Raw genomic sequence first — 14,370 nt, forward strand, 5'->3', positions numbered from 1 at the left:
CTGCTATAGCGGAATGTGCAAAATGTATTGCCGTGGGTTGGAGATGCTTGCATGGACTGCGTTAGGAGCCACTAATAATGTTCAATTTGTGTAAATAAATGTTCAGAAGCCCTTCACACCGATAATATTGTTACGTTAATGCATACAGGGAAGCAATGCGCATTTAAAGTATATTTACACAGCACCAAAATGCAAGCCAAGATGGAGGAGGAAAGCACGCCCAACATACCATCACTGTGTCGCCTTCTTTGGCGGCTTTCTCACTGCTTCAGTGCGATTGTCATATAACAATATTCTCTAAATTAGATTGGCTTCGTCACAGTTCAGCCTACCAAGCATGTACTGTCAGCGTCAAATGAAACCCGAACAGCTGCCAGCCTTCGCGACGGTTGTTTTGCGCGCCATTCAGTTGTCACAATTCACAGTCGCACGCCTCCAGTTCGGCAGCTCTGCAAATATGTATCGATGCTTGTCTATGGCGATAAGTGGACGGCGCGCACTATACCATCACGAAGGCTTGCCGTTGTTCAAGTTTCATTTGACGCAAATAGTAGAAACAACTTTGATGGCTAGGTACAAATTCACTAATCGTAATAACTAGAAATCCCTTTAATGTGCCCATCGATTAGCACCAAATGAGTTTTCTGAATTTTTTCTAAATGTCACGTGAAATATTGGAGTCCCCTGGGTCCCTTTGACGTTAGCTGATCGTATAACGCAACTCCTAAACATCATAAGGCGTATTGCTGCTGAACTTCATGCACGGCGTAATATTGCTTTCGTGTCACGGTCGTAAATATTACTAATCAGAAACATGTATTTGTAGTTTGGCACATGCGTCTGAGAGTTGAAGGACTTCAAGTGGTGAGAATAATTCCGCAGCTTCTATCCCTACGGCCTTTCCTGGTCCCACAAGTGTTTCGGTTCCGCGAATGATCACGTCGTTATATAAATATTAAAAAATATCCTGTGTATTCCACTTGCCGTGAGAGTCAATGCTAAGTGGTACAGTCTACGAGAGTATTAACGTGATTAAGTCAAGAAGTAGAATATGAAAGTAACCAGTAGCACAGGGAGAGAATCCTGGGCCTGTTGATGACAGTTTTTGATAGTTCAGAGCGCTAAAGGGAGAAATTCAAAGTACGATTTGTTTGTAGCTGTGATTTTTAAATGTAAGATAGTGGGGTTGATCAATGCGAGAAGAGTTATTTCCTTGTACTTTAGTTGTTTTGTTTGTTTTCTGACCGCACCCGCATGATATACTTATTCGCGCATGTGTACATCACTTTGATGACTCTGCTGCAATTGCGCAGGCACTCCGTTAAGGTGTGAATGGCTTTTAGTATTGTATTGGTTCGTGCGGCTCCTTTAATTAAACCGTAGGTCTCAGCCAGCGCTCGTGTCGTCTCCTGCTTCGTATTTTGCCCTCGTTCCTTTAGTGTTGTAAACTATTGAAAAAGAAAACACATGGCAAATCTCTCTGTTATAGAAACCTTTATAAGATGAAAAAGAAATGTCTCTTTACAGAAGTAATGTTTATTGTGTAGTTATGAAAGTTTGTACAAAGTTTATTGGTATTTGGCAGCTGTGAAACCATTTGACAGGTATGCACCCACGTTGACGCTGAGTGCCGTGGCACAACTTCATCGTGACGACTAACGCCCATGGCCGAGATTCAACTATTGTGGTAGTTGAGCTTCTCAAGCTACACTTGAGCACACCGTATCGTGAATCACGCACAAATATGACATCACAAACACTGGTACAGCCACTTATTAAAAGCATCGTCAGGAGAGAAACGGAATGCGTGCGCTCCCGAGCGACGCGGGAACGTAAGCCTGCTTTAACTCATATACTACTACACTGCGATTCAGCAACACCCCAAGCAGATGTTCGTAGCTTGAGTCGCGAACGTGAGCAGGCGTTCCACGTCCCGCTGGCCTCCGTCTTGCTTCACCCACGTATCCCATTCATGACCATCGACATGAATTTGGTGCGAATGTGGTCCTCTGCACCACTTACTGCAGCAGTTTTTCAAGGAAAGCCTTCAATGTCTCCTGCTCACGTGCATCCATCTGTCTGTTTGTCCGTCGGCGACTTGTCGTAGTGCCATGGAGCCACCAAGGTGTGCCAACGGACGCCGGTAGCGTCGGATTCTACAGTGTTCGCATTTTGCTTGCGTAGCCTCTCTGTGCCCAGCCAATGCCTCTTCTAGAAAGATGCTGCGACGTCACATGCTTCCTTATGGGAACGGGAGGTCCCTTGTGTTTCAGTGCTTTCTCCGTGAGGAGCGCTTGCAGCCCATACTACTCTAAACACACTACCTCTGCTGGATTAGGAAGGGACGCCATCACAGGGGCATGACTGTGTTGCCTCTGAGACGGCAGGAGACACTGCTTTAATCTAAGAGCCCGCGATGTTTGAAAGGGCCGCCGCAGCGAGCGCTCACAGCCGACACTGTTTGGGGCAGCGGAGGAAGAGCGAACAGGTGAGGGCCCGACAACCAGCTATTCGGCTCACGTCCCAGGCATCTTTCTAGAAGAAGCTCTGGCCCAGCGGGTCCAATCATGCAGGAAAAAAGACGCGCGCATTGCGTACTTATCTGACCGGCCCGTCACAATGGGTACAGGTCTTCGCTAAAGACGATTTAGAATTTACGAAATGTCCGTGAATTTTAAATGTGGAGCATTTCTCAGTCGCACGATGCCGCGCTTCGGCGTCGGCGGTGGCGCCGTCTACACCTCACTGCGCATGCTCGCGTCTCGTGCCGGCCCAGGAGAAGACAACCGCAAGAATGTCGCTCTACTCCCCCTCTCTCGCCGCGCAAGGCTGCCGCAGGCAGTGTCTGCTAGTAAAAAAATGAACAGATCCCACGTACAGTGGAAATTGATGATATGCGAAGCACTAATGATGATGATGATGATAATACATGAGCTTTAAAATCACAATACCACCATATGATTACGAGAGACGTTGTAGTGAAGGGCTACGGAAATTTTGACCACCTGGGTTGTTTAACGTGTGCCCAAATCTGAGCACACGGGCCTACACCAATTCCGCCTCCATCGGAAATGCATCCGCTGCAGCCGGGATTCGAGCCGGCGACCTGCGGAACAGCAGCGGAATATCTTAGCCACTAGACCAACGCGGCGGGGCGAAGCATGAATGAGAAATGTTGATAAGTCACATCAAAATCAGCATAACGTTACGAGGTGGAGGTAAATGATGGATTACATGACTTCCGTGTCATGATTATCATGTTTGGATGTGCCGATTACCTTCGTGATCACTTCACGTCACGTGATATCAAATTTATTATATGTGGAGCTAGTGAAACGGCTGCGAGCACGCGATGAGTGTGGTATGTAGTCATGTTCGTACATGACACGCGTGTCAGGATTATCATGTTTGCGCCCGTCATATATTTCGTCATCCATTGACGTCACGTAAAACCAAATTCGGTAGATGCGGAGCTAGCAAAACGACCGTGAACGCATCATGAAGGACCCAATATACTTGAATGTAGCGTTGACGGGCGCACACGCTAGGCACAGTGGCGCTACGTTAGCTAAACACGATCACTCTATAGTCTGACGCCAGGTGCGACCAGCATCCGTCGACGCGGCCCGACGGCAACCGGAGCGACATGCGACATGCTGCATTTTGCGCCGATGCGTTACCCAGACAACACTGCGTCTCCCTCTTTTCGTGATGGAGGGACGCTGAACACGGTGAAATGCGCATGCGTCAAAGCAACGCAGCGCGGCGTGCGCCTGTGAGTATATGGCATGACCGGCGCCTGGTGTGGCAATGCCAGCGCGATGCGACAAAACGAACGCCGGCAACCACGCGCACCGCGTCACGTAGAAATATATTGCCGCCTTAACAGTGGCATGTAGGCATGTTCTCACATGACACGCATCTCATGATTATCATGTTTGCACCAGTGACATACCTTCATTATTCAATGGTGTCACGTAATACCAAATTAGGCATATGTGAATCTTGCGAAATGGCCACGAGTACATCATCACTGTGGCATGTAGCCATGTTGTTACATGACACGCATGTCGCCATTATAACGTTTGGATGTGTCATTTACCTATGTCGTGCGTTCGCGTCACGTAATACCGAGTTTGGTGGATATGAAGCTATCGAAACGGCCGCGAGCGCATCATGAGTGTAGCTGTAGTCATGATGTGGCATGACACGCATCTTATGTTTATCGTGTTTGAACCAGTATCATATCTTCGTCATCCATTCATGTTCCGCAATACCAAACTTGGTATAAGTAAAGCTAGCGAAACGGCCGCCAGCACATCATGAGCGTGGAATGTAGTCATGTTGTTACATGACACGGATGTCATGACCTTCATGTTAGAGTCTGTCCTTGTGTTCGCCATGCAATCATGCCGTACCACTGCCATGCGAAGGAAACTACCACAACAGCTGCACGACCATGAAACGTAAATCACGGCATTCATAACATCCATATCATGATTTTCATGTTATGACTACTCAAATATACTCTTTATACAGGCTTGTTATGTCATACCAAGTTTTATTATTGATACCATTATCGAAACAGCCAGGAGAGCTCAATGTCGTAGGAGGCTAGATAGATAGATAGATGCGCTCAAAGTCGCCTAAGTTCGCTAAGAAATGCTTCGCATTTAAAAACGCCTGCTCACGGTGCACTAGCGTTCACTGGCCACCCTGTGCATGTAGGCACTGGATCGCGCGTTGGCAATGCAATAAATGGTGTCTTTACTTGGCTTTAGTTTCACGTTGAAGGCAACGTTTCTCCTTCATTCAATAAATAAAAATAATAAAGACGAAATAACAATGAAGCATTATCAAGTCATACCCAATTACGCAACTTTAACGCGATACCCCCACCACTCTGTGAGGCATTCACTCGTGTTCCACCATGTGGGAAGATGCGGGCTGAATTTTTTTATTAATCGATGCTATCGCAGTCGAATGAGTCGGTGGCGAAGCATTTCTGCTGCATGTGGAATCTGCACTACTGCGAGAACGAGCCATCACAGCGCTAACACGAAGCGAAGGGTAAAAAGCCTCACTAAAGTGACTCAACAGCGTCTAGGGCTCTAGGGCGACTGCCCGATGCTAGGTCGGATAATCTTTGTTGCTGCTATTGAGATGTTTAAACCATGTGCTCCAAGATGGCGTGGTAATACACAATTTCGGACGCCACGCTTTGAATGCTTCGTGGACGAATCGTTTTTTATTGGTGTGACTGATTGATTGAAAATTTCATCCGACTATTTACAATGACTATTTACAAGCTTCAGAAACATGGTGTAAAATATAGAAAAAAAATTGGGGGACCCTTAAGCTTCGCCTTTAAGAGTCGAACGAGATAGCGAAATATGGCCCCTAGAGCACCCTTCAACGACTAAGTGCATACTTATTCATATGTTTTGGTACATAACACGCGCGCACACAAACACGCACACAGCAGATTGGACCAGCGCGCGCTATTATCGCCAAATGGGCTCGTTTCCGTCGCGACACCTGTCGAAAAAAATGCGTTAAAAGAGCCCTGAAACACCAATTCAAGTAACCATGGGATGAATTACTAAAAAAAGCTTGTCTCACGAATTGAACGCCACAAAACTTTTATGAATTCGTCCAGTGCTAGTTCATTTACAAAGGTTTGTCGCATGCTGCAATTGCATTATCTCCTCTCTCGTCCCGACGAAAGCGCTGGAAGTTAAGCAGAGAGGGGTGGCAGGGCAAGAAAACTAGTGCGCCTCGTGACCTTGAGCACTTTCTTTTTTAATCTTCGAATGCCCTGCTTTTTCCATGTGATCGCGCGCGCATGCGTGGATAAGTAGCGGTCTTCCGCGGCTATCTCGGTAACGATTTTTCGGTCACAGACGCACAAATTATTTTTCGCTCAAAACCAATGGGGCCGAAGCCGGTGGCGGGTTTTCCGCGACACGAGCTCTATCGCATTTAAAGGACACGGGTGACCTCAAACTGGTCAGCTTCTTAATGCTGGTCGGGGAGTGTCATGCGCAAGGCAGCGCACTATAAATTTAACCTGGCTCTGATCAGTGGGTCTTGAAGTAAGATTTGTGGGGTTTAACGTCCCAAAACGACTATATGATATGGGAGACGCCGTAGCGGAGGGCTCCGGAAATTTCGACCACCTGGGGTTCTTCAACGTGCACCCAAATCTGAGCACACGGGCCTACAACATTTCCGCCTTCATCGGAAATGCAGCCGCCACAGCCGGGATTTGATCCCGCGACCTGCGGGTCAGCAGCCGAGTGCCTTAGCCACTAGGCCAAGGTGGCTTTTTTTCCCTTTATTACCTGTTTTTCCTTACAGGTGCTAACACAGAAACATGAATGATAAAATACACTTGGACCAATATTTGATCCAAAGTGCTCACATTAAAAGTTTTTCAGGTTGCACAAGTCCTCTAACATTGTTAGCCATCTGGGAGGTTCTTCTGGTTGTTTATACACCTCAGTTATATATCGCATATTTGCAATGAAGTTCTCCCGGACAGGACGTATGTTCTGGTCAAGATGTCTGTAAGCCATTGTCGTCTGCCAGATGCTGTGAAGGCTAATTAACATAACCATGTCGTATGGTATGCCGTCGTCATCATCCACACAGAGAAAACGAATGCCATGGCTTGTAATGGTGAAATCTTTTTTCAATGTTCTTTGAAGGATGTCCCTATGAAAGACAGCGTCCCACCTATGAATAAACACATGGTATATTGTCTCAGGTGTTTTACAAAGTAAACAATTGGTTGTCCATGGTACATTGGACTAGGCCTCCGTGGCGGGCAGGTCTTCAAGTAAGCAACTGGTAGTCTCCTCGATGTCTTCTTGTAGGTGAGGCAGGCACGTTGGGCTATCGTTATAAAAACATCTAGGCTTGACTCGTGATTGGGGAATTTCAAGAGGATACCCTGGTAAATGCCAACCGCACTACTTCTCTTCATCACTCACAGAGGGTGGCATCGCCCCGCCCTCCCAAGGTTCCTGATGCCCCGCCAACGGAGAGCACCGAGCGAGAGAGAATGCGGGAAAGACATAAGGCTCGTTTGCGCGTTTTCGGGGTACCTTTCAACTGCCTCGATAGCTCAGTCGGTTGAACATGGGCGTATGCCGTCGTGGGTGTTAATGTTGGAAGTTTGTTTCCGGGCAGATGAACCTCTTTAATGGTTTCTTCATTGTCATTTGGGGAAATCTGTTATATCAACATCATATTCATGACAAATACATCATTACAGTCTTGTACGACCCCAGGATAAAACACATTCGTGTTCAAATCAAGTAACGAAAAGAGTCAGCGCTGACTGCATACTGACGTTCATAGGGATGAACACCAGTGTGAAGTAGGTCGATACGAAACATATGTGTCTTAGTAATAAATAGCTGCTGAATGTCAGTGGGAGTTAATGTTACTTTTTTGCCTCCTGCGTGTATTTTTGGTGCTTGTGACGTAACAACAGTATTCCAGCTAGCTTGGTCTCACACATGTCCTCCGTTCATTGAGGAAACTACCGTGAAGCATTGTTTCACCTTCATTCAAGTGTAGCACTTGAACCATCGGCTTTTGTAAAACTAACTAGTGGGGACACTGGCGCTGCGATGGTTCAGCGACCATTTCAAGTATGAGTATGACATGAATTGGCCTTCTCTTCGTGCTTGCGGGCTGCGAACCGCACTGGCGGCTTCGTTTTCTATTTCGCTGTGTTTTGGTTTTGTTTCGAAAGAAAAAACAAACCGTTTTATACTTGATGACCCTATTTGAAGTGGTAGGCCTAAAAGATTAGGGTGGTGTAGCGTAGCTGCCGAACGTTTGCCTATTCTTGTTTCGTGACAAAGCAGCTTCAAGCCACGCGAAGCCAGAACGAACGTAAAGTACGAAGACAAGGCGAATCCATGTCGTACCCATAGTTTCCATGCTCGATGAAGGGCCATGCGTTACAGCTCTCTTGACACTAGCGCCAGAGTTCGCTCTAGTGCATATTTAGGAAACTACATGGAACTGACTACCGTGGTGGCGCAAATCAAGTTCAGTGCAAAAGCTTTTAGTACATGCCGACCACCCCTTACGGAAATGCCATACATGGCCCATATATAAGTTATATCTGGCCATATATAAGCATATACGGTAGCATATGTGGCCACATATAGGCATATATGGCAGCATATGTGGCCACATATAAGCATATATGGCAGCATATGTGGCCAGATATAAGCATATATGGATGTATATCTGGCGGAGTCGGTTCATGTATGGGGTTATATACGGCCATATATGACGCGGTTGGCCCATATAAGGAGTCAAATCCGGCCAAATAAGGCACGGCCACACCATATATAACATATCAAGTGGGTCCTTATATGCGGAAGTGCTCTCTTATTTGGGATGAACCACGTATATATTTAGCACCGTGATCACACTTTTATGCGAATTGTAATATATAACAATTTGTACACAAAGCTGACCTGCTTATTTTTACTAACAATAGGAGTAATAAATATATATGTTGTTTCTGCCATGCAAAAAAAAACGAAATTTCAGGTCAGCTTTGTGTTCGTGATAGTTGGAACTCAGTTGAATGCATATATGCATGCATTCGTGTAATTTAACTCGTACATTTTTCATGGCATTTAGGTTTGAAACAATAAGTTGCAATTAATACGACGTAAATAATGTATACAAGAGCAGACATGTTTTACGAGGAAGGAATCGTGTCAAGTCACAAAACGTATTGAAGCTTCCGAACCTCGCTATTATTATAGAGCAATCCTATATAGTATTATGTAAAGACAAAATGCATGCAAGTTATATTGTTCACATTAATGCATTGTTTAAAGTGGCAGCAAGAAATAGTAATTTCAATGCGCTTTTAGCTTCCACATCGGTGGACAAAATTTCTGATTATTTGAAAGTTTTGATGGTTATATGCTCCCTTCATATAACAAGATTTCTATTAATCCTGTTGACCCCTCATCTGCGATTGCTTTCAGCAGCCATTTACTATTATTGCATGCGCAGTTCAATGTTTCAGGGAGTATTTTGAAAAACAAAAAGAACTTACGTGAATGCAACTTGCAGGCACCATTATGATTACAATCAAGATGGAAGTTGTACTAATTTATTGCAAAATACATCTTGCGTTTCCTTTGGCTACGTATAATGTTCCTGGCTGTGCCTATAGTAAATTTATCAAAAATTTTATGATTGCACAAGTGAACAAATAATTTATTGTAATGTTTTCAAGCGTCAAATAAATCTCACGTCATAGACATGTACGTTAAAAAAGGTGCAACTGACTCACACGTGATACATATTTAATGGACCATGTAATGAAATGCTGAAGCTTTATAGCAACATTTAACGTAGGCTGCCGAATTCACATAACTTCTATTTTGTGTTGGTGTGTCATTACTTGGTCGAGGTCACTAAAGCGCACGTGCCATCATCATGATTAGCCTGAACATTGCATTGTGAATACAATTAGTATGACACAATTTTTCGCGGGCTGGCGTGATACCTAAGCCAAACTCTACATTATGTAAACAGCCCTTTGCTGTGCAGGCGCGTAACGATTCAAACTGCTTGCGAACATATCCTTTCAACACCAACACGGTAGTGCACTTACTAATAAGATATGTATGCCGGTACATACTCACCAAACTGCGCAAGTGCACACTCGCGTATAGAGATTCATGGGCACCAGGACACTGGCATTTTATTCAATGCGGCTAGATATTTTCGGCCATGTCAGAATGGTATGAGTGTATAATTATTATTATTATTATTATTATTATTATTAATGTTGTTGTTGTTGTTGTATTTCGCAAAACGTTCAACAGCAAATCCATATGCTGTCATACTGTGTCGTTATGTAAGTTTTATGAGATCAGTTATCTTGGTGTTCTTTTTGATAGCATGCTGATAAATGTGCTGCCATGCGAGGCCTTCATTCTCTTCCTGTTGGCTCAACATCTCGCGAGAATCCGGTTCTCCTACAGCCTTCTACAAGTTGTACACCGCGATATGTCGTCGTCAACTTGAGTACATATGCATATTTGATTTGGAATTGCCCTGCTAAATCCAGCAGTAGCGCCACTGAGTGAGTCCAGAAAAATTTCATAAGCATTTACCCCCATCGTTTCACTATAATCCTTTCAACACTGCTGGAATATTATATTTGCCACCAGTTAATGACCGGCAAAATCGCGCTGAGCTGTTATTTATTTACAAGCTAGTTCAGGGTGAGATATTCTGCCCTTCTCGGTTGTAATAATTTTCAAACTTTGCGTAAGTTATCGAGAGAGAATCGACCGTTGCATGTACCTACCAGCTTCTTTCAACACTCTATCCTTTACAGAGGGCTGCCCTGTCCTAACGTAGATTTGCATATGCACAGATTCTTTCCTTTTCCGTCTTTCAGGAAGCCTTCGGCACGGTTGTGTATATTCCACATAATTTTTCAGCCCCATTCCATGAATATCTACTCTTTTGTTTGTTGTCCCATTGTGCATTGATTTTTTTCGACAGCTCGTTTTTGCTCTCTTCATTGATTTGCTTTTCTGTGGACAGTGTGTAATGTGTTGTTTATTATTGTTTTATTTTCGCGAGCGCCAGCGTGAAAAACCCTGTGGTTGTTCTTGGATACGTTAATAATGATTGATTGATTATTGGTTGATTGAATAATAATATTATTATTATAAGTCCTTGCGAAATAAGATGAAAATTTGTCTGAAACGCGTCTTCGTAGCCAGCGTACACGAAGCAGTGATTTCAGCTCCACGGAATGCCTGTCTCAAAGGTCCTCCACGTGCAGCTTTTTCGGCTCGCGGGAGCAAGTTGAAATTCATTGTTCGAAAAAACTCGCGTGACTGCATTGGTTGCAAGGGGTGCGCACAGTAAAAAAAATACAAAAAAGGGCGCCCATCGGATGGGTGGACAATTCGGAGAACGTAGTTCGAAGAAGCGCACGTGCGCCCTGCAGCCCTGCCGTGGCTTACACCAGTCTGTCCACACAGCAGGAAAGAGAGTGCCGCGGCCCATTTCAAGTAACGACGAAGAAAATAGTTTGCACAAACATTCAGTCGTATGGTAATAACATTGCGTCAATAATTCTTAAAAAATGAAACGTCGTTCGCCAATAAGCTCAGGAAAATTTAGTTCTAGTGAAAAGTGCGTAAACCATTGATCTCAAGGAGTAATGTACTGTTCATTGTGATGTGCATGGCATGCACTGTATCCATCCGCGCCATTGTTGCTTTTTTGCTCACCGGAGTCATGGGTGCCGTGCTGATCGAGTTTGTTATTTTCATTCCTTCTGCTCTATATTTCGTGTTCAACTACTGCTCCAATTTACACAAGATAATCGCGCAGCTCTCAGGAAACTACTTCGCTGTACGTGGCGAAATTGTGGACGGACGTGGAAGTGTTTTTGTGTGCGTGTGCGTCTGTACGCTGCTCGATTGGCGATCGTCAACTTTTCGTGCGAGAAAAAAATGGATACCTATGCCTGCGGGCAAGCGTTCCCTCGAAACTTCTTCCTAAAGCAGTACGAATGGACGTGGTGGCTTTAAGGTGTGAATAGGTTATCAGGATTAACAGGCTCCTTGAAAGACAAGTCTCGGTTAAATGTTAAGGTAAGTTCATCATTTTCATTACCTTCGCACGTTGTTCATAAATATTATGATAACTCGAAAACATACCACATTGCATGCTTGCTGAGTAAATAACTTTATGCTAATCGTAATTACGTCATTAGGCTGTTTTGTTTAAGCGATACGACAACACTTTCTTTTTTTTCACTTGATCCAGACAGTGCTCTATTTAATCAAAAAATCTACGCCAGGAAATTGTTGGTTTCGTGCCATTGTGCTTTTCATAAATATATTGATCTAAGTATACTTGTGTTGTATTTTTCTCATTTTAACGCTTCAGGAAAAACCAAGAATAAATTACAACTTGCGCAATTACAAATAAAAAAGAGTTGCATATCTCCAGCTCCAAGGGTGTCATGAGATTTATGAGCCCACGTTTGAATTTGTTTTGCGTTTGAATTTATCTTTCTTCGTCTACGTTACACTTGTTTTTATATTTACGTGTGTTTTGATAAGGACACGCAGTTAAAATTTTGTTGCTAGTTTGATTCTTCAAAACAGGGTGCTATGTCACGGATCCAAATGGATAAACTTGAGAATAGCCCGTAATTTTGTTTCCGCCATCTACAATAAGGGTGATATAAGTGTAAATTTGACTGGAATGCGTACATCACAGGTGACATTATCGTTACTGATGTCGCAAAATCGCGTGGTTATCTTGAGGAACTGCGCATACCCGCATCTATAGTTACACAAAATAATGCGATGTCACGTTTTAATCCGTGAGCCCTGTAGATAGTTTTACGCAAGCCGACAAATAAACTGGTATGATGCATTAGGGCTTGCTACTGTGTGAAAAAATTGGGGGACCGTTAAGCTCCGTTTTTCACAGTTGAACGTGATAGCAGTATCGATCCTGTTTCTTGTGCGTAATTCAATCACTTAGTGTGTACTCTTTATTGCATGATGCTACTTGAACAAATTTAATTGTGGAATAGTACTGTGTAATTGAGAAGGTTGAAAGTGTCTCAATGAAGGTTTCGCACATGGCTGCATTTTGTGTAAAAAAGGGGTAACACAGTTTAAAGAACAAGAAATATTATGTAATTACCGAGTTGCGCGAAAAAATTGAAATACAAAAGAAATACACCTAGACGCAGCACACACTGACAACTGAAACATTGTTGGAGAAAACAGACATACGTATATATGCGGTTACGAGAACACGTGCGGTGAAAGAAAAGGATTAGATGAGCAGACAGATTGTATAAATGATGCGCTTCCAGGAAAGCTATCTCAGTAGCAAGCAACATAAGTGAGAGTTACGTGACACATGAATCCCCAGCTTTGTTTATGAAATACGCCTCTCCGATTTCCCGCGCTATACTGTGTCACTGAATCTAGCTTTAAATACCGTATTCCAAACAAGGGCGCGCAGCCACACTCTCTACAATATGATGATTGGTTAGAGAATGGTTGTTAATTCCTTTAGAGAAGCTTTGTGATCTACAATTATATAAATAAATTCTAAATAATACTTCCCACACGACAGCGCAGTGCCGTCCACCACACGATGTCCACACTGTGAAAGAAAATGATCAGATGTCTGCTCATCTAGTCATTTTTTTTCCACCTCACGTGTTGTCGTAACCACATACATATGTCTGTTTTCTCCAATGAAGTTTCAGTTGTTAGTGTGCGCTGTGTCCAGGTGTCTTCCTTTCGCACTTCAAATTTTTTCGCGCAACTAAGTTAAGATGAAGTACCAACTCGCCCAGCAGAACGTGCTTCTCAATATAATGTGTGTAAAATGTTTTAGAACTTTATGCACCCACTACGCAGTCGTGAGGGAATACGTGCAGTAACCAGTGTACCTTTTGTAATGATTGGCTGTCTTTAGACCGCAAATTCACGTTGGTAATAACGTGTTGTGATGCTTGATGACAATGCACACTTGTATCATGCAATATAGCTGCGATATTAAATGTTGCGTTGTGAAACCTGTATGCAGGATACATGTATTTGTTAAGCATGACAGTTATTTTCCTTGCATTTACAACAAGAGGAAGTTATTCATGCTTTATTTCCAAGCAGATGCATAGCTGTGTGGTAGAGCACTTGCATGCCATGCAAATTGTCTGCATGATTTCGATCATCACTCAAACCCGAAAATTTACAATATTTGTTTTATTTGCATTCTCTCAATTTTCGATCATTGACAAGACGATTTTTCATAGAGAGCCACCGATGCCTACGCCATAATTTCTGCAGAATGAGTTCTTTACCACTGTTACGTTAATGATGCATTATTGGCAAAATGGAAAGCGTATTACGTTTACAAAGTACATTTTTAGTGTCCCGTTGGCAAGAAATATTGTTAAATGCCTCCGTTCCCACGCGCACAGAGACCTATAGACACCAGTTTTAGCAGTCGTTCTATAGGTTATTAGTCACAATACTTGTACATAACAAGCTTGCATACCAATCACTTTCGACCGAACTCCTTAAAAGTTGATTATCAACTCATTTAAGTTATTCAATGCACACGCAGTTCATACTGTCAATAGCAAGTCAATATTTCGTTTTGACTGACTATGGACGCTCCATTGACACGCGAGAAAAGTTTTAAACATAACACACTGTGAAAAATATCTTTACGAAACTCAAATTGCGTTCTTTTATGCTATTTATTTTTGTCAAGTCGGAATCGATAAAGCGGAATATTTACTTGCACTGTACT

General features: G+C 43.4%; 1 protein-coding gene across 1 annotated transcript in view; it reads right to left on the reverse strand.

The window, feature by feature from the left end:
- The window catches only part of LOC119164647 (sodium- and chloride-dependent glycine transporter 1), an 87,185-nt gene that overhangs the window by 62,744 nt on the left and 10,071 nt on the right, over positions 1–14,370 (reverse strand). The window lies entirely within an intron of this gene.

The sequence above is a fragment of the Rhipicephalus microplus genome, chromosome 9 (assembly GCF_043290135.1).
Source record: "Rhipicephalus microplus isolate Deutch F79 chromosome 9, USDA_Rmic, whole genome shotgun sequence".
NCBI classification, from domain to species: Eukaryota; Metazoa; Arthropoda; class Arachnida; order Ixodida; family Ixodidae; genus Rhipicephalus; species Rhipicephalus microplus.